Consider the following 20989-nt stretch of genomic DNA (forward strand, 5'->3'; position numbering starts at 1 on the left):
ACTTTAGGATAGTACACATTAGTAACCACATCAATCGACAACTAACTAGTTTCTACCAGATGTGGGAGACTAAAACAACAGAGCCTGAAATATGCTTAAATTTTTTCTTTTATTTTTTCTTTTTTGTTTGTTTCTTTTGTTTTGTTTTTGTTGTTATCAGTAATAAAACAATAGTCTCTGCTCTCGTCGTGACGGCACATCCTCCTTTACATCCTCCACCAGCAACTGCTAAACTTGGAGTACACAGAGAGGCTTAACCTAATTATAAAGCAATAGTAAACATCCATCTTTCAAATGGGAAAGAAAAGCAGAGGCACCGTGAAGTGGGAGACAGGAAAATATCTAGCACAAATCACTTGTGTGAATTTTTACATCTCCTCAACTCCTCAAATGTCACGAAGGAAGATGGCATGCAGAGCAAGCCTTCCAAAACTGATCCTCAGCACCAGTGAATTCAGTTAATCATCCAGAGTCAATGTAGAAGAAGATAATGTGCATTTTATCTCTTATCAGAGCAGGCCATCTTCCAAACAAGGCCTGTTAAACTGTCAGATTTATTATAAGCCTAACAAATGCAGTTAAAGAATAAGTGAGGATTACACCTTCAAAGCTGCTATTTCAACCTGAAAAGTAGCAAACAAAAGGTAAAGTACCATATAGTGGACAATCAGGTAGCAGTACTGTACTACCACCCTTCCAGCCCACCAACAGATGAAACTAGTGAACATACAACTGATACATATAGAAGAGATTTACTACAGTCAGTGGTTTACTGAGTTACAAACAGAAAAATACTGTTAAGTGACCAAAACTATTCTGCAAGTCAGTGAAAAGTCTGGCAAAAAGTTTTCTCTAACAGCTAATTTGAAAAAAAACAGCTTATAATTCTGTGATTGTTTACTCAAACATACAGCCATTAAAGTTCATCCTTTTTTCCTGTGAAGCTGCCATGACTAGAAAGCCTTCTATCTCAGTTTCAAAATTAGAAAAGTACTCTGTGTAACATTAATTCTGGTAGAAGCCAGAGGAAAGTTGGAAGTCACATGCAAATTCTGATTCTTTGCATTTTTTTCCTGCTTATGAACTCTTTTTTCACTGGCTTCATTTCAGAACTGGAAAACATTGAATATTGATACATACTGCAATCTGTAACCTTTTCAGCGAAGGCAACGCTTGCTAGCCACTTTCCCAGGCCTCCAAAGGAAATCGCTGTCAGAGGCAGGATAAGATACTAGATCAGAGAGGGGGGGCCACTGGAGCCTGAAGCCAACCTCTCCTTGGTCAGCCACAGCAGCTCAGGAGGAACTTTTACCTCCCACCCATTGCACCTGTCGGAGCCCCAGGCAGGGAATGGAGCCCGCCCGCCCCACGTGCTGCAGCGCACTGGGAGAGCTCGGGCTTTTCACACGCAACCTCACTCGGCACAGGAGTTCCCACAAATCCACACAGACGTGAAGAAGGGTTTGAAAGTGAATAAAAAAAAACAAGAGGCGAAAATCCAGGGAAATACAAGGAAAAAAAAGACTGCATTGTCTGGTAAAATAAGATTTAAGCAAGAGATCCACTAATAAGAAGTGTGACAGATAAGGAAGGTAAGAAATATATTAAACCATCTTCCTGAATCCCTGGTATAAGTAAGCCACATTCTCTAAAACCAGCTTAGGTATTCCTGTCCTTCACCACTGGGGTGGTGTTTGGGGTTCACAGCTGGAACCCCCAACAAAACAATGCCAATCTGTCAAAATAAACAAGATGTCCAATACCTTGGTTGGTGATGGTAATTTTAGATTAAAAACATAAACTAATTTATTTAAAGGTATTCTTCTTTCTCAAAACAGCACTACCACCTTTACTATAGGTGAAACTGTCTAAAACCTTTGCCACCCTACAATGGTCACACGGTATAAAGCTAAAAGGGAAAACAGAGTTCCTACAAGGAAGGTGATAGCAGCAAGATGAAAGACTCTAGTCACCTTTAAAGGATTTGTACTAAAATCTGACTAAAATGCACCTGTAGTCTCTTCTATATTTTCTATTCTTTCTATTTTAAAGGCAGTCTATTACAGGTAACGTTAAAACAAGATTTATGGCAGTATTTAGCAAACTCTGTTCTTCAACTCCGCAAACTAGAACTAAGAAAAGAAACATAATTTACTTGGAAATGCCATTGAGTCCATGTATAAAAACTGAAAACTGGCTCCAACACCTACTACTCACATTTTTAAGCTGAAGGCTCCTTCCTCAATCTTTTCCCTCACTCCTGTGTAATGGCTTTAGAGTGGTGTATTAGACAGCAAGAAGATGACATATTCCATTTGCAGCCTGAAAGCCAATAATGCTCATGAATTTTTTACCTGACAGACACTTCAAGATGCCACTGGGAAGATCGTCTAATAAACACATTAGGCTGCAAATGGGCAGCAGCAGCTCTTTAACACATGCTGTAGCAATCAAATAAATGGCTAACATTAATGTTCAGTGTTACAGACTGGGATTTAATACCACTTTTCTGTAAAATCCACCTACATCTTGATGGAGAAAGAGGTTTTTCTCAGCTACTCAAACCCACAGGTTTAAGAAACCCCCAGTTCTGCTTGAGACTTTGCCAAAACCCCTCCAGACTGACCCCAGCTCTGTAGGCTGGCTCCTACCTTCTGTATTCCCATAGGCTAAGGCTCTTAACAGAGCCACTCACTCAGCTGCTTATGGATTAGGCTACGTCAGCACCTCTAATATGCCCAGGAATAGCAAAACCAGGCTCTAATAAAACAACAGGGAAAAAATATCAGAAGAAGGAAGCACCTTTTTCTTTTTTTCCTTAATATACAACAGGTTTGCTTGATTTCTACTTTTAAAGAGGAAAAGATCTGTTTGCATCAAAACATCAAAGAGGAGACAGGTGTTACTACTGAAAAAACCCTTCAAGACTTTGTATTGTAATTTCAGGTCTGGGATTCTATTTCTCCAGTTATGAAGAATTGTTTGTGATTCTTAATACTCAAGGACAAAAAAATAAAGCAGGTTAATATCACTAAAATATCACTAAAAGTTCCTTTTAAACACCAAATTAAATAACAAAATACAAGGCCAGAATATATTCATACATATATCAGTCACTCTTACATCCTTTTGTTGGTATTAGGTAGGAAGCTAAGTTAAAAAACCAAACCAAAACAAAAGTTATTCTAAATCAATTTAGACTTGTATGATGCCTTTAATAAGTATTAAACTTTGGCTGCAAAAAATTCTAAGCCTGCAAGCATTTTCCCTGGAAAAGGAGTCCAAATTCCCACATAAGTTGTTTATTTAATTTAAATTTTTCTCTTGTAGTTCACAATTATTAAGAATTTATGAGACTGATTTTGAAGCCTATTATTCATATCTACTGTGATTTAAAATAAAACTTTGTGAATAGCATAGCTGATAAATGAAGCAAATCTAACAACACAGAAAAGGATAATATTATGGGAACCTTTGTATTTAAACAGCTTTCATTTCCAGTTGATGATACTTCTGGAACAGTGAGTTAAGCATATTTTGACTCCTACTGAATCTTCTCTGCCAATCTCAGTTTCCAAACTGTTATTTGTCCACTTAAATTATCACACCAACTTCCTCTCCAGAAACCACCAAAGAGCAAGGAGAAAATCAGACTCAAGGGAGAGGAAAAATGGAGCAACTCTCACAAGCGTAAGACACCGTGGAAAAACTCGAATCCATGAACATTTTCTAATCTCATAACTGACACAAATATACACATTACTTACAACACCAGAAAGCTTATACAGTTTGGTGAGATTTTCAAGATGCCTATCTTAGCAATGAGAAAAATATGAATATGACCAATCACATAAACAAAGGCATTTACACATCTCTGTAATGTGGGCTTGCCTACATTAGGATTTCACTCCAGTTAACTGCCTGTCAAACACCAGTCTGTTTACATCAGATAAAATATATTCCATTGATAAAAAGCTCAGGAAACATGGGTCTGTATAGGTAAAAAGTAAAAAGTAGAGGGCAAGCCAGACAGAAACACAATGTGTTTCCACACAAGGTGCATACAGTAAGTAACATGTAGAGTTATAGGACCTACACACACAGATATGAAACCTATCATATTTGAACTTAGGTTCCTTCATTTATCAATCTGAATTTCAATGACTTCGCACAGCCAGAGAGGTGTTGGTCCTCCTGGTCACTCAGACCAGCTTAGCATGTCTGCACACTCAGGTGCAATGTGATGTGCAACCCAGGCTTCAGCTAAAGATGCTTAAGTTGCATGCCACCTTTCATATCTCTAACCTGGGCTTTAAAACAATGTTCCTTCAGCTCCAGAGTAGATAGATACTGTTACTGAAATCACATCATCTTACTGAAACTTCTGTTGCACTTCAGTAACTCCAACTCTATGTATCTTCTCTGGTGCCTCATGAAAAACTGAACTCATGTTTTCAATTTTCACATACCTACAGCACCGAGAGGGTTTATCTTTCTTTTCTACTTACCACCCATTACTAGGAAGCATGTTGAAATTTCAGGCCATTATTTAGAATGCTAAGTTCTGAATTAAAACTCTGAGCTGCAGAAAGCATACCTAAATTTATAGGTATGCTATAATAGGTACGGACCTATTATCTATAATATTTTGATACATTTTGATATTTTTATCATGGTGAAAGAATAACCCACTGCACACATATGTACAAGATACATACTCCACACTTCCTTCTGTAATACTGAGATGCTTTCATAAGCATACATTTCATTTAACAGCGTATAATAATAAATTTTCAAATTAAGAGTTCAAGCTGCTTTGTTCCTGAAGGCTGCAAGTTAACAACAGTCTGAAGTCAAACCTACTTATATTCAAGTTAAACAAATGGTAGTACCCACCTCCACAAATGGCCACAGTCATGGTAACTTTAACAGCTGTCTGTGAGATGAATTGGACTTCACTTTGATGTCCTCTGTGCCCCCAGAAGTTCAGAATGCTGCACCACTTCTTTAAATTGCATACCAAATTATCCTGGTAATTACAGTGCCCAGTACAGTCTACCCATCCTCTCTGCCTCTGAAATGCATTTAGAGGGCCTGTCCTGGAAAATTCAGCGCTCTCCTCAGCCTATGATGGCCTGCTGGACCCTGGTCCCAGAGGGTGCCTGCCTAGTGGCAAGGATGTGGTTCCGGATGTTATGGGAGAGGCGAGATGGAGAGCTTGGCCTCTACTCCCATCCCCTATTTGTATGAACAGGTAGATTCCCCCGGCAGGTGCTTCCTGCTGATACTGCCATGCATGCCAGTGTCATCCATTTACACTGGAGCAGCAGTGTAAGAGTTGGGAAGTAGAAAAAGCTTTTCTTCTTATTAAAGTTTGAGGATCAACCAATTTAATACATGCTTTTTGAGAGGATACAGCTATATGCATGAACAATTATATTTGTATCACCTCCCAACATGCAGAATGTTGGGAGGTAGTAGTAGTTTTGTACTTAAAATAAATATATACTAGATGGACATTAGACTTTTGGCAAAGCTAATGTGAGTGCTAACTACACACATTGTTACTAAGATCAAAACTTAAAGCCACCAAATTATGTCAGAGCCACACATGAGTGTCTTGCCAACACTTACAAAGTATGATTAACTTGATGTTTTTAATACATTCATTAGTTCAAAAACTGGTCTGTGAACACAAATAACAGTTACTAACAACTCCAAATTTCATGTCTGTCTTCATTTTATTTGTTTTAGTAAAAAAATGCAACCAGCAATAACAGAAGAAGATGAAAGTATAACTGTCATTTTAAAGCACTTAAAAGCATTAAACTCATAAAAAAGTTGTCACTTTACTTAGTCAAGTGCCAAGAAATAAAATCTGATGAACACCAGCTTTGTAGTCATGTGTGTCTATATGTATATACACACACATAAATAAGAATCCAGGCTGTGACCAGATAAAATATTCATAGACATGGCTATATGAGTCAACCAAAAGAAACACTGAGTTTGTGACTAGTCTGTCATGGAAGCTAATAGCAGGTATCTTGGAAGAAGGTACAAGGCAGCTGTAGATGATCCTTCTCCCCATACCTGCTCTCTGTCTCTGACAATCAGTGGTACAAGCTTAGCTGCAGTGCAGCTGTGCCTCCTCCTTCCTCTGAACCTGTCTTCAGTGATGCCTAATTCCATCTTAAATCCATATATACCTTTGGCCTCCACAATGCTTACAGGCAACACCCTACAAGCTTTACAACATCTCTCTATAAGCTCCCCAAAGCAGAAATAGAACTGTAAAAAAACGGAACAGTTCTATGGGGATGCTATGACTCACCTGAAATAAATCAGAATTTTATCACTGACTTCACTGAAGCTTTGATTCTCCTCCTAGTCTAGTATACGAAGATATCAAACTGTAATTTCTCTCTTTTGTAGGTCATAAATCACTCCATAGGCCTGAAAAGGCTATGCTTGCATCCTGTGGCCCAAAGAAAACAAGGTTATTCTACTATTAAAGCCGAATGCTAATTATGAGCCATTTTATTCTCTTTGTAAAAATAAAATGGAATTAATTTTTGTTAATAATGAAACAGTTTCTGGTAAAGAATCACAAGTGCTAAGAAAGAATCAATGTCTACTCCAAGTATTTCTAATTTTGGATTGTAATGGAATATAATCACTAAAGAGAGGAACACCCACTACATTCATAGAAGGAGCTGACCAGAAGTCTGCAATACACAGCCTCAAAACAAAAAATAACACACATTTATAACTACTTGGACTGAATACCTGGCAAAACTTCAGGAAAAGGACCAAAAATAATTTTATTCCAAGTAGTTCTAACAGAAGTTTCTTCAGGAGGATCTTGTGTTGCTCAATCACAACAGCCTATGCTATCAGGAATGGAAAATCACAGCAGTACAGCATCCTGATGAAGTTTGTTTAGGGACAGCGCATAGGAGAAAATTAAATAGAAGCAGCAAAGAGGATATTCAGGTACAACACACACTGCAAATGAAATGCATTGATTATAAACCTTTGGCTTGAGTCTTCATTCACAAATTTTGCCTAATTCCTGCATGGATCCCCATGCTCTGTATGCTCACCACCCAGGGCCACACAGTGCACCTTCAGCTATCAGGGCAGCCACACAGGGATCAGCCTCGCTCCTGGGAACTGAGACCAGCCACTTCTGAAACACCAGGCTTTCACATCTTACACCTCACCTCCAGACACCACAGCTTTACCTGCCAATCAGAATTTTTAGTCCAATTCAGGCATCCTTCTAGGCCTGCCACAGATGAACAGTGGCAGGAGGAATGCAGGCAGTAGAATTACTCCATTGGGATTTCCTCACAAGTACAGTGATTATCAACTTACTAACACCCTTCTCATTTACTCAGCTCTAACAGCTTGGCTTGTAGATCCAGTCCTCAGTCCTTAACTCAGCTTTCTTGCTACAATTATGGGGCTATTATGTATTAATGTGCTAACAAACTTATTCTACTTAATAAAGTAGATTCTGAGAATCAAGGTTGTTTTTGCACCTTCCTCATTCTTTTCTATGACCAGCCTAAATAAATAAATAAATAAATAAATAAAATGTCATTATAAAATCTAACCAGACAGTTGACTTCCCACTGACATTTATTATTAAAAATTCTTCTGAGAACTCTTGGGTGAAAAAAACCCAAACAATTCAAAGTACACCTCTAGTTCACATCTGCCAAGGAGGGGTTTTTCCTTACAATATTGGTACATTTTGCAATGCAGTCACCTTCCCTCCTTCCTTGCATGAGAAATTCCCCTTACAGAGATAACAACAAAATGGGGAAAAGAAAAAAAAGAGAGCCACACATTTTGAACATTACCAGTGTAATCCTGTTGACTACAGAAGTATACACAATTTTGAAAAGTGGGCAAACAAAATTACTCTGGTCAAAGATAGTTTTATATATGCTAGATACAATAACTCTGTAAGAAACTGCTTACGAAAGAAAACATCCCAACTTGAGTTTGTGAGAACACAGAGCCACCTGAAGAACACAGTCTACACAAAAGGTTGATTTTGTTCCAATTTCCCCCCCTTAATACATCCTAAAAGGCATCAGGGAAATCAAAATGACTGTACAAGCAGCAAAAATTTATTTTGCTACAAAACATAGGTGCCAACATATCAGAAAGCACTAAGCAGCCCCCACTATCTTGTTAAATCTTCTGTAATGAAATAAAGGAAGAAAACACAAGAAGCAGAGAGGAAGTTTCATTGTTCTTGTGGCTTCGACATTTGGTGCCGTGAACGTGACAAGCTCTCAAGCCTCCACTCCACGGCACCGCCTGCCCCAGGCCCCTGTACCAAAATGTTACCATGCTGCAATTAAAATAATCAAACTGAGACAAAAGAGAACAAGCAAATAAATAGCCCAAACTTGTTTACATTTCTGGCTCTGCCCTCACAGTATGAAATAAAGTCTCTTCAAACACCAACTACATTAATTTGAAAAACAATAATATTTTCCTTTCTCTCTCCTATCTCAAAGTAGCACGACTTTTTCAAAGTTCTAAATAAAATAAACTAAGGCATTTCCTGTATGTATTTAGTTAATTATTAAACTGATTCTAAGCATGATAGTCACCACCACTATTTCAGTATGAATCTGGGAAAACACACTTTTAGCAAACTGCCAGTGCACTGCCGTAATGACTGATCATATGCATCCTCTCAACCCTGCCCTTAACTTTGGAGGCAAATTTCTAAAGAAATGACAACCAGCACTCCTATACAAATCCAAACACTTAATTTTAGCTTCTTTTTTTGTGCCCCAGGATTAGTATTACTGCTGTGATTTAAGGAGAAACACTGGGCTTAATGCTGTGTACGAGAGGAAAATAAAGTCAACAAGCCTGCAATAACTTCCCAAGGAGGGGAGACAGCATACTGTCTTCACTTTACTACAAGTAACTACCAATAACCTTTTTGAGGGGGATATTATTAGTCAATTAATCTGCAATATTAAATGCCGTCCTCCCAAGGTTAAAAGAAAGGTAAATACTGCTGAGATATTTAATGACATCATCATGCATAACCATGAGATAAATACGAGGTCTGAAGATTAACTGAATGTCATTCTGTTTACATGAGCATGTACTTGTAAAGAAAATTTTTAAGATTAGAGAATAGAGAAAGTTATATAACAACTACCAATATTTCAGTGTGTTTTGTCTACTCAAGCTCTTGGTCAGAAAGAGAAGGCTTTACTGCAAAAATGTCTCACTCTGACATACTTTGTACTTTTTTCATGTGCATATAAATTACTGAATATTGAATAGTAATTACTGCAATGAAAAAGACACTCTAAGGCTCCACCTCCTCTTGACAGTGGGAAAATATAGATGGGTTTGTGTATTATTCTGGATGCCAGAAAATTTGCTTACAAAAATATTTCCTGTGCACTAAGATATATTTAGTCTCATAAACCCATAAAACTGTCACAGGCAACCACAAGTACACCTGTAGCCATTAAAACGGGGGAGGGGAACGACAGAAACTGCAGACTCGAATTTACATTATTTTTTTGCAATTGTTAATTAGAAACATTATCTTTAAACTCTTTTTCTGTAACAAATAAACTGATCCTCCCACTCCCCCAAACCAAGACCCCCCAGCCCCCCTGCACCCCCAACATCCAGACCCCTATGATGCACACAGGAGCACACATATGCAAAGAGAAAGCACTAACAATGAAGTCACAGCACTTCAGAAACACACCTTGTCATCTTCCAGCCCTTGCAGATGAAGGCAGATCTTATTAGTTTTTCTCCGTCTTCAGATCAAAATGTAGATAAATCCCCTACTCATCACACTGGTTTTTTATTAAAAACAGGAGGGAAAAAAATAAAAAGAAAAAACGAAAAAAAGAAAAAGAAAAAAAGAAAAAAAAACCCAGACGATTACCAGTAAATTTACAGCTTTAAAAATATCAGCTCTCCATTATCCCAAACCTGTGTTATGTCTTGATGTAAACCAAAGCACATGCTGAGTGAGGACGTGCGCACACAGCAGCTTATCATCTCTGTCATCTGCTTCTAATGACAGCTGACAAACTGGCCACGCTAATCCTTCCCTAACTGCTGATCAGAGAGATCCCCCTTTGACAATCCAGCATGGTGGAGTACTCGAAAATTCCTCCTGCTTCTGTTCTGTTGCTGCTCTAAAAAGCAGTTTCCTTTTCATTGAGATAATAGCCTTTTCTGCAGTCACGTGGCACCCGGGCTACATTAGCAGAGCTTGATGATAACAGAGGAACTCCCCTCCCTCCCTTCTGCTGGTTTTAAGTGTACGACTCCTGGAGAAACCCAAACCCCGCACACTTGAAATCGTTTTGCATCTCCCTCTATCGAAGAGCAAATTGTGCTGTCGACGTGGAAGAGGAATGAATATAAGGGCTCTCTCTACTTCTTGCACCAAAACTAATTAGCAAATACATTTTTAAACAGTGCCTTTGTTGGGGCATACACTTTGGTCATAAACATGTCATATGAGACTAAACTGAATATTAAGCATGCTTAATACTGAGTTTCTGGCAAGCTAGAATTATTCTTTTCCCCCAAGAGTACTTTAATTTTTTGCCTGTAATTTTAGTTCTGTTGCAATAAATACTCTTCTCTCAGCAACAACCTATGGTTCAAATCCCCCCAGCACACAGCTCTCCTGTAAATACAAAAAAGCATAAATAACAAACGATCCACACTACAAACTCCAGTGTCAGTGCTTCCATATATTAAGTGACATCATTTATCTTGCTTTAACTCAGTACCACAACAAATGTCTTACGTATTTTTTTAAAGACACTGTCAAGTGGGGAAATCTACCTAAGCTTTAGCTTCACAGTTCCCTCCTAAATGCCAAACCCCAGGCAGGTTTGCACCTCGCTACTCAGAAGTTTTCCTGCTTGTAAAAGGCAAAGTACACAGACAAGCCCAATGCTCTGTCCTGCCCTCACTGAAGTAGTTCACAGACTACAGAACAAGCCTTTCCTTTTCTGCATTAGCACCATTTCCCTATTACCTCAGCACACAGCATAAACATCCCCAATTTATTTCCCCCAGCTCTGTCCTCCTCTGACAGCACTGGGCAGTGCAGCTGGGCACAGACCTGCATAGCCTTACCCAGACATTTCATTGCTGGGATTTGCAGACTACTTAAGAAAGCTGTGGATGAAGCACTGTAAAATAATTGTCAAGCCCACAGAACCACTTTTGCAGCTTTGTACCTGCTCTTTTCCTATATGATCAAGAAACAGAATTATGTCCTTTTGCTTTAGGGTAGATATTAGAAAAAAAGGTTCTTCCCCCCAGGGGTGGTTGGGCACAGGCTCCTCAATGAAGTGGTCACAGCACTGAGCCTGACAGAGTTCAAGGAGTGTTTGGACAATGCTCTTGGGCACAGGCTGTGACTTAGGGATGGTGCTGTGCAGGGCCAGGAGTTGGACTTGGTGATTCTTGTGGGTCCTTCCCTGTAATTCCTTCTACACCACTTCATTCTTTAAGACAGCATTGATTATTAACTTATGGTTTCTCCAGGAAACTGGAAAACAGTTTTAGAGACTGTGGCTGTACTCACAGGAGAATAAAATGGAAATTGTGAAGAAATAGTGGCTGTCCTGTGCATACAATTTTTGCCAATGCTGCCCCATCACCCTTCTGTTTACCCCTCTCCCTAAGGACAGCTCTACTCAGGAAGGCAGCCCTGCCCAAGGCTCTGGGGAAACCTGCCCCAACACTGTGATCAACATCATGAGCTCAGGCCCAACCTCTCTGCAGCAAAGCAGCTGAAAATGAAACGGGAACGAGGCCCCTTCTGGAGCAGCGTGAATCCTATTTTCTACTCTTCTCTTTTCCATGCTACAGAGGGAATCTGTGAGAAAGATCCTCAGTCCAGGAAGAAAGAATCTGGTTCCATAAGGAGAATACATTCAGAAGAAAAACACATTCACAGTAAATTAAGGGGGTTTATTTTTCCCAGGCCTTTCTCAGTATGTCCCTCCTTGTCAAAGCACTACTCTGCATAGGGTTAGCAAAATGAACATTATTTGGAGTTACATACAACTTTTATCCCAACAGAACAGGAACTGCTTTGCAATCTTAATTTTATCTCATTTACATTTTCCATATGAATTCCTTATCTAAAGAAGCTGCATCAAGCATACTGGTCAAATTGGAAAATGATACTAATGGGACAGAACCTGAAGATTAGGGAGAGCATCTCTGATATTCAAGAAAATATATTAACAGACAATCACCAGAAGGAAAATTAACTTTCACAAGAATGTTCACATACAAAACACCTCACTTGTGAAGTACAAATCTAAGGAAAACATAAAAAGTGGGAGCAAGCATCCCATTCAGATACCATAGCTAAAACTATCTCACTGATATTTACAGGAATCATAAAATGAGAAATTTAAATTCAAAATAATATGGTGAGTACAAACACAATAACCACAGTGTTAAAGAAAGAGCTATGTGTAAGTAAAAAGGAGGTAACAGAGAAGAGTCATTGTAGCAATAAAACAGGAGATGAAGGCTGAAAAAGCAGTGAAAGTACACAGATGTTGTTAAAAAGATTGCTTTGTGAAGAACAGTATACAGATAAAACTAATGGAGAAGTGAGAACATTCCACTGCAGTGTACAGACTAATTCTAGACAAAAAGGGAAAGGAGAAATGAGTGAAAGAATACTCCTGACAGAAAACACTGCTCTGAGTGGGAATAAGGGAACATGCAACATCAAGAAGAAAAGGCTCTTTGGCTTTATCAGGCAGTGATACATGCTTCCAATGAAATGACAGAGTTGTTGCTACCTTTCAAACAGTTTCACAGGCATCACACACTCAATTTGGGGATGAGCAGGTGACTTTCAAAACTAGTTCTAGCATTGGAGACTTTTTCATGGTAGGATAAGACACAGATCTTGCACAGCAGAAGAGATGCACCTAAGTTTCCTCTAAGAAATGTATTTCATTAATACTTCATTTTCTTTGCCCAGCTGCAGATGACTTCGCAATAGACATGGGGAAGATGCAGCTTCACTAAAACATTTATGTTTATGTTCAAATAATTGAAACTGATCAACAGAACACTGTCCTCATTGCATTTCACCATTTTTTAAAGTTTGTTTTCTTTTTCTTCCTTTTTTTCCTTAAGAAAGAGTCAATCAGGTAGACAGGACATACCACAATAATCTGGTGATCTTTGCCCTTCAAACATACCCACACCTGATGCAAGGACTGGTAAAGCCATCTCAAAACACCTCTTCAGTCTTTTTAATTCCAAAACATAACTTCTTAGTCCATTCTCTCACTCTCTATACCATACCCAGGAGGATCCAATTCCACCCTCACAATCCCTTCAATCCTATCAGTTTGGAGTAGCCAAATTGACAGCTATAGTAACAGCCCTCATTTGCAAAATAGCAAGACATTTCAAACTGTGTTTGTAAGAGTTTGCAAAGCTGACTCACCAGGCTTTGTTCAAGGCACGAGGCCACTGACTTTTAGGAAAGCTGACTGGGCAGCATTAAGTCTCACTCCTTGTGAGAAAGACTGGAAGGGCACTGCACCAGCATAAAGAACAACCTGAAGCTATTAGGACTGACTGCTGTGATGCACTATAAGGATATTACTGCTCAGATAAAGAACTAAAACAGTATGGTGATTAACATGTGTTACATTTCAAGAAATGCAGACACAAACATACAGTTTTCAAATATTAGGTAGTTTCAAACTCCTCTGACTGAATATTACACAAAAACATTGGTTTTTCAAGTCAAAACTGAAAACTTGTTGACTTAAATGTCAATGACATAGACATTTCATCAGTTTAAGAACTCCTAACTGAAAACTCTTAATTGAAAACTAGGATTCCTCCTCTTACCAGTTGATAAAAAATGAATAGAATACTGGAGATAAATCTCATTTTTCTGACCTTCGCATCTCCTCTGGAAGGGCACAGAAATCATATCACTGGAATTTGCTGCATTTGTCATTGCTCACTGTCAGTCTCTGTATTAGCAGTACAGGCACCTACAGTGCTAAGAACCTTTTCAATTCAGTCCATATGAGGGCAATGAAAAGACACTCCCTCCCCTCTCAACCTCTTAGATATTACTGCTGACTTCTCTCCTCATTCCATAAAATGTCCACGCTTCTTGAAGACAGCTCATCAAGGCTCTCATAACTTTCACAAACATCCACTCAGAGCATTCCATGTGCAAGTATCTGCAACATCTAACTGGAGAATTCAGTACTGAGGTGTGTGCCATATATAGCAATTAAGTTCTGTATGGGCATGTCCACTGACAATCGTGTTCTTTTTAAGACAAGTTTGATGACTATGGTTAATTAAAATTTTTGAGTAATAGCTGATGAGGATTTCTTTTTTCTTTTTTTTTTAAATCTCTACTGCTTCACTCCTTTGCCTTTAATTAAGAAGGAATACAAGAGAAGAAAAAGGGGTTCTTTCAGTGCAATCTGGAAATGGTCAGCTCCTGGCTCAGTTCTTTCGCCTCCTGGAGACTAAAAAAGGTTGTTCCCCCCTGCTTAGAGCAGAGTGCTTGCCAGTGCTCTCTATGGGTTATACACAGAGAGGTGCTCTCTGGTGGAAATGGGACTGAACCCACAGAGAGAAAAGTTCAAGACCATGAGATGCTTCCATCCATGCTGTGAGTACATGTGAGCAACTCAGCAAAGGAAGTTTAGCAAGCAAAGAAAAGCAGAACCAGAATGGAAATGCTAGAGCATAGAAAAAAAATGCTGTATTAACACACTATGTTACAAAAATGTATTAACATCTAGTGCTACCATGCGTTTTTAACAGAATGTAGCTAAGTTATGAAGAGTCTGGGATTTTTTATAAAGAAATTATTTTATGCTCTACAGAATGTGCCTTCCAGTGAATGTATTTTTAAAATCAGCTCAAACTCTTTATTTCACCTCATCTCAAAACATAAGTACTTCTAAGGACTTTTAATACTAAAAGGTTCCCAAAATCTGCAGACTGACTGCTGGCAGGATTCAATGGCTGAGATTTGAATTAGACAAAAGTTTTAACTAGATAAAAGTCAGACAAGAAAATGTTTGCTATTAAGAGCAAAACAAAACCATGCTAATTAATCCAAGGATAAGGTAAGTTTTCTTTCATGTAGCCTTATCTACGAATAAAATATTTCTAAGTGACATCATTTGACTCAATCAAGGTAGAGGATTAAAGATAAAATAATTTGGTGAAATTTCAAGGTTTCTGATAACCAGGCAGGGCAGAACAGTGTAACACTCCAGCTGGCCATAACAGCAACAGTGTGTGAACTCAGCAGGATTTGATACATTGCCTGTGTTTCCCTTGAAACAGAGACTTGCTGCTGTGTTTAATGCAAGTGGGACCTCTAACTTTTAGTTCAGGATACAACAAATTATTCTGCCATGCCTGGTGATGAACACTCAGGTCTCTGCACCTAGATCTCCTATTTAAGAGAAGACTAACATTTCCCAGGAAGTCACAAAAATGTCATGTCTCATGAACATTCAGCAGTCTTGTAACTGCTAGTGGCTTGAGACATTGCCTTGCATTTGAAAAGCCAGTTCCCATGAGAAGCAAGCAGGAAATGCACTGAGACTGTATCTTGCAGATCCTGAAATTCTGGGCTTTCACATCCTTCCAAGAGACCTCAATGAAGAAAGGAGATGCTACTGATTACAACTAGTGTCACTTGGGAGAAACCTGAACATGGGGACAGCTGCTTTTTACAAATTTGAGAAGAAATAATAAGCTAATTTAATGTTGCATCATCCACTCTCATCAATTCCAACAAGCACCTGAAGCAGCACTTTGTGATGCTGAGTGGTGAATGATGACAATGAACAGCAAACATTGATGACTGATCCCTTGCCTTAACCACTCAGAATGTGGTACACAGGAAAACACGGCCATGCTCCAAATTTTGGTATTTTTTAACATCCAAAATATCAGTGAATGAGACAAGGTATAGAAGAGAAACTGAAGAAAGTTAGGTTTTCTATTAATAGATTTCAAGCAGTAATTTCCATCAGCATTACACAGAGCCACGAAACTTAACTGAGCCCAAGCACAAATACTCCTGAGAACTACAAGAACTGGCACAATTTGATGAGAAAACCAAAAGCCACAGACTGCAGTCTACCAAACAAAAAGTGAAAGGAAAAGCAGGAGCAATTGAAATTAATTTGACTTATAATAAAAAAATTAAATACTCTGCTATGAAATAAATATCATCTTCAGGACAATTGGTCTATGCTCAGTTTTATAATGATGTAGATGTGACAAAATGGGCATTTAATTTTAGCACTGTGTCAATTCAGAAATTACAAATCCCACTTGTGAGAATAAAAGAGGAAAAAACCCCACAACCTTTGTGACAATCCAACAGCAATGACTGAATGTAGGGTATTAAAGAATATTTAACATAACGACAGCTATGTGTTCAACAGAAACCAGACTTGCTCACTTTTCACACAAAAGTGCAGATTTGCTATAAGCAGCAGTACTAACAAGTGACATCTTTCAAACATGTAAGACAAGACTCATTTCATTTAAGTAAAGAAGCAATAAAATTTAGGTATGCAGGTAATTATTTACAGTAGGAACAAGACAATTCTTACAGAGAGACTTAGTTCTGAGCAGAAATGCTACACAGTCTCAACCAACCCCCAGTGTGGTTAGCACTGAATATTTAAGTCTATGATAAGAGGAAACATGTCAGAACTTGGGTCTACTGCTAACTCTTATAAAGTTCAACACACTGAATTCCAAAACAGGAATCTGTTTACAACTGTACTTTGTACTAGGTTTTCCCTAAAATCAACTGCAAAGTCAGTTCATATGTAAGACTGAAGGGAAAAGATCAGAAGCAGAATACTGCTTGATCATTTTAATCTGAAATATTTAGAACATATTAAGAGCTGTCCCCTCCTGAGGACTCCTACACACATTTACGTCATATTGTACATCAGTATGAGAAAGTCAAACACAATTTTTGAAAATAGATGGCAGACACACTACAACTGCTATCAACTGCAAACAGCAGGCCTGACAGATCTTCCCTCAATGTAAAATTAGTGACCCACACCATGTTTATACACTGTAAATTTGCTACAAAAGCAACCTCAAAATTATTACATTAATGAAAATATCAACAATATGGGCAGTGCATTTCGTTTTCTCAAAGACTGCATTTGAGTATGTTGTATTGAAGCACAAGAAGATACAAGGTCTGTAAATGAGGAGAAAAGTCAAGTTTGGAATGGCTATTTCATTGCTTTCCTTTTGGCAAAGAGATTCCCATTTTATCTTTCAAACACATGGCTGTCATGACTCATCTTGAAAAAGCAGTACTTGACAGTTCACAGGACTATTTCTTAAAATCATTAGCAAATAACCTTTAATACGAGACTTATGAGTAATTTAGATTTTTACAAATTGCCAGCCCCAGGTTCTTAAGAACCTATATTTTCTAAGCTCCAAGTTAATAACGTAATAATATATAATATTGTTTAAGCCATTTGTCTTGAGTGAAGCAAATACCCTTTTGAGAAGAAACCAGCCAAGTTTAAATTAACTGTCCTTTCTGCTGTGCAATTTCTTCCCCAAAAATAAAGAGAAAATAGGCAGGGCATATAACATATCAAGACAAAAAGCTCAAAAAAAACATTTTGCCAGCAGTTTTAACAGCAGTATGGCAAAGACAGAGACGATTTGAAATAATCTGGACATAAAGTCATATTTAGCCTTTAAAAGTCAGAAATGTAATCACAATCCAGTCAAAACAACTGTGAGAGAACTGATGCACTCTGTTTCCAAATAACACCTCCACCTGAGAAGCAGGATGCCCCAACAGGGCCACCTTAAACTCCAAATACATGGCCACTACCATTGTCCAAAGGCAAATCAGCTTTACTTGCTAAGCAATATTTCAAGACCATCTTTTGATTTTATTTTGTGATGTGCATTTTTATCAATTGCTTGGCAGATGACACTGCAGTGCTAATTTTGAATGATAAAGCCATGCAGAGTCCTGGACATGGAATGCTGATTTTCTCTTTACTGCATATGTGACCAGCAGGTCAAGGGAGGTGATTCTCCCCTTCTACTCCGCTCTCATAACACCCCACCTGGAGTTCTGCATCCAGTGCATCCAGCTCTGTGGCCTCCAACATAGAAAGGACATGGATCTGATGGAGTGAGCCATCAGAGGAGGCCAAAAAGATAATCAGAGAGTTGGAGTGCCTCTCCTATAAAGACACAGAGAGCTGGGGTTGTTCAGCCTGGAGAAGTCCCCAGGAAGCCTTACAGAACCTTCCAGCACCTGAAGGGGACCTACTAGAAACCTGAGGAGGGACTCTCTACAAGGGAATGTAGTGACAGCAGATGAGGAAATGGCTTTAAACTGAGGGTAAGTTCATTTTAGATATTGGGAAGAAATTCTTTACTATGAGAGTGGCAAGATGCTGGAACAGACTGCTCAGAGAGGTTGTGGATGCCCCATTCCTGGAGGTGTCCAAGGACAGGTTGGATGGAGCTTTGAGCAGCCTAGTCTAGTGGAAGGCTTCCCTGTCCATGCAGGGGAGTTGGAACAGGAGGATCTGTAAAGTCACTTTCAACCAAAACTGTTCCATGATTCCACGATGCTCTTGGAGTTGTGGGGTTTGGATACTATTGTTTTGAAATAGCTACACAGACACTCTGATAACCACTCATATTTTTGAAAATGCTTCTCACTTAGCAGAGCCAAGGTTCAGGGACAATCACTGTACTCCCAGAAGAGAGCCTGATAGGAGTGGATACAATGAAATTTAAGTGAACTGAGGCCATGATTAACACTAAAGGGAGCTTTGTTCTCAAACTGGTGTCATTCTCTTGATAAGCATGTGTGATGCTGCATTTGCTTGCTGATGTTACTGTTCAAAAAAAGTTAAGGCTGCTGTAGGATTTTTTTTCCCTTGAAAGGCTTTTGGAAAAAAAATCCCACATTTTTCACCTAAATTTTACATGGGAGGGGGTGTAACGTACAATGATGGCCATCCAGAAATGTAAGCCCTTTCAGATCAAGAGGAAAAGATATCTACAGTAAAATAAATTTTACAAACAATGTAGAGAGCCAATAAAAAAGGCTAATCCATGTCCCTATCAGCCAAGAGATGCAATTTCTTAAATTACCTGCTGCTTGGAGATTTTGGATTTAATGCAATTCTGAATACACTGGCTGCCAGTACTACATAAATGCACATACACTGAAGGGCACATGTGAGAGCACTTTTTGAGAGGAGCAACAGTGGAGAGCCCCCAGTGGAAGCAACGAATGATGTGTTGGAAATTAAGTAACAGAGCCTTTCAACTTTAGAAAACCAGGTAATATGAGAATACAGCTACTGTCTGCAGTGCTGTTCTTCTCCACAAAAGTGTGGTTTTTAAAAAAAAATATCCTGTGGTTTCAATATAATTTTATGATTTGAAATATTACATAATACAAGGGGAAAAAACAGCAATGGAAACACTGAGCTGAGTATCCTGTACATAACACTGACACTAAAATTTGTATTTGCAATGGAGATTACTGAGTTGGGTAAGGAGAAAGAAGTGACAAAGTTCCCATTTAGGGTTCAGGTTCTTAGGAAGCTTCCATGACACAGTACTCCTGCAACTTCTAATACATCACACTCGCTTAATATCTGTGCTATATGTAAATCAGATTAATTACTTTTATAAATATATAGCCTGCAGTACCTCAGTGTTGTTAAGAATCAGAGTGGTGGGTAGATAAGAAAAACCAGACTAGCCAAGACATCAGATTCTACAGCTGTGAGGAGGGCTAGATGAAAATACCCAATAAATACAAAGACCATGCAAAACAATGCCTGAAGTATAATGGAAGAGAACCAATAAGGAAGGCAATATAAAGGGAAATACTTGCAAGCAGATGGCTCCTTTTTACCAGGCACTTTACTATGGTCCAAAAGTAGAGTCTTCTAAATTAAATGTATTGATACGTAGAAGCAATATTTTTTAAATTTTCTGAATAAGCTCCTACTTGGGAATAGCACTGCTTGCCTTCATCATCACAATCTGATTTCTAGTAACATCTTCCCAATCCTTCCAACTGGACATGACTTCAGCTGTAGAACTGCCCTTTATCCAAAAGTGCAGTAGAGAACCAAACTTATCCAGGAGTCTGTAATCTCCAAGAGAAGTTTTAAAACCGGTGCAAGAACCCTCTGCTTTCAGCACTGGAAAGTCTGTGCCTATCCCAAAGAGTTAAAAGCTCTTTTGGATTTAGCTGGACACAAATCTGACCTAATATTTGGACTTGAATTAAAGGCCAAGCACTTGAGATTTATGCTAATGTCACAGATCTCATTTCTGGGTAATTTAAGTATGCTCCACCGAAGACCATTCCTTATACTCTTTCAGAGGCTAAAACTGTTACAGAGAAACCAAATTATTAAAGTAGCATATAGGAAATTATAAAGTAGCAGGAACATGCACAGCACTTCTGCAAAACCTGTGCTTGCTGCCCACTGATTTCCAAGCACAGTTGAGACTGATCACATTGAAGTGTAAAGGCCTGTTCTTGAACAAGCCCATTCTTGCTTTCTGCATGCTTTGCATCTCTACCTATATATACATATTCAAGATAAGCTATGCATACACACACATATAACATATGCCTAAATTAATAAAATATATAATGTAAACAGTAAGCAAAGAACGCAACTCTTTTGATGGCAAGTAGGACCTACAACAAATCCTAGGAAAGAAGAAAAGAAAAAAACTAAAAGAAAAATCAGTTTCTTTTAAAGCACACTGCTGGTATGTCAATTAGAAAACAAATAGCTACAAGCACTAGCAGTAATCTATTACCCTGCAGTAACTTTACCATGATTTTGATGCATGAAACTCT

At 38.6% G+C, this 20989-nt stretch overlaps 1 protein-coding gene across 5 annotated transcripts in view; it reads right to left on the bottom strand.

Moving 5' to 3' along the window:
* Positions 1-20989, bottom strand: part of NCOA2 (nuclear receptor coactivator 2) — a 188226-nt gene that overhangs the window by 79558 nt on the left and 87679 nt on the right. Inside the window, exon 1 of one of the 5 annotated variants that reach the window (XM_077186431.1) lies at positions 9770-9911. The exons of the other annotated variants lie outside the window; for them this stretch is intronic. The gene's annotated coding sequence lies outside the window, so the exon portion shown is untranslated. Of the gene's footprint in view, positions 1-9769; positions 9912-20989 lie in introns of those variants that run through there. 5 annotated transcript variants of the gene reach the window in all.

Source organism: Agelaius phoeniceus, chromosome 1 (assembly GCF_051311805.1).
Source record: "Agelaius phoeniceus isolate bAgePho1 chromosome 1, bAgePho1.hap1, whole genome shotgun sequence".
Taxonomy (NCBI): Eukaryota; Metazoa; Chordata; class Aves; order Passeriformes; family Icteridae; genus Agelaius; species Agelaius phoeniceus.